This window comes from Solanum tuberosum, unplaced genomic scaffold, assembly GCF_000226075.1.
Source record: "Solanum tuberosum cultivar DM 1-3 516 R44 unplaced genomic scaffold, SolTub_3.0 scf00824, whole genome shotgun sequence".
Lineage (NCBI taxonomy): Eukaryota > Viridiplantae > Streptophyta > Magnoliopsida > Solanales > Solanaceae > Solanum > Solanum tuberosum.
In genome coordinates, this window is record NW_006239776.1 from 20,958 (window position 1) to 22,295 (window position 1,338).

Below are 1,338 nucleotides of genomic sequence, written 5' to 3' on the forward strand. Positions count from 1 at the left end.
ATAAATTAGAACAAACAGAGTAATAAATATTTTTTTCAAAATTATGTTAAAAAAAAGTACTACAAATCACAATAGCTAACAATTTAAAATATTTTTAAAATCATATAAAAATTTCAATAACTTCTCAAATTCCATAATATAACACTTAAATACTACATATTATATATTAATTATACTATACTATAAATGACTTAAATACTCCATATTATCTATTACAATAATTAACAATTATTTGACACTTTAAATTCTATCAATGCCATATAAATTAGGATAAAAAACCTAACATATAATATTTAAATATATTTAAAAATAATATAAGTAATACTATACATTACAGTAATTAACAGCTTAATTATTTAAAACTTATATAAAAAATTTAATTGACTCTCTAAATTCTATTGGTACCACATAAAATGGATTATATGATAAACATATATTGTTTGAAATTGACGAAAAAGAAACTATAAATTACAATAATTAACAAAATAAATCTCTCGACTCCAACAAATCTATCAATTAATGCCACATAAATTGGGACATGGCAAATAACATATATTATTAAAAAATTAGGTTCAAAATGTACTATAAAATACAATAATTAACAACTTAATATATTAAAGAGACATATAAAAAATGGTTAATATTTGAAATTCTGTGTGTGCCACATAAATTACAACAGACAGAGTAATAAATATTTATTTTCAAAATTATGTAAAAAAAAAGTACTACAAATCACAATAGCTAACAATTTAAAATATTTTTAAAATCATATAAAATTTTCAATAACTTCTCAAATTTCATAATATAACATAAATAAAATAAAATATATATATTGGGCCCCGTGCTGGCACGGGGTCCTATATCTAGTTGATCAATAAGATTTGATAGTATTTTCATATAGTCATGCATAGGGGTGGCAAAATGGATAAATAATATGGGTATCCGCTCATATTACCCATTTTAAATGAATTGGGTATCCAACTCATTTAAAAATGGGTAAAAAACGAGTAATACCCATATTACTCATTTAAAAGTGGGTAGTTAAATGGATAAAATGGGTAAAAACAAATAAAAAAAAGTGATAAAGGTAAGAAAGTCTTTTTTTAAAAAAAATCTATAACAAAAAATGAAACTTTTTTTTACATTTAATTTGGGATAGGGGGGTGGGGTTGGTAATTTTTTTTATATATATTTTTTTTTAAAATTAAAATTTTGTTAATTTTTTCTTTGGATAGGGTGCGGAGGGGGAGTTGGTAGGGCGTAGGGGGTGGGGTGGTAATTTTTTTTAAAAAAAAATTAAAAATTTTGTTAATTTTATTTTGGGATGGGGTGTTGAGG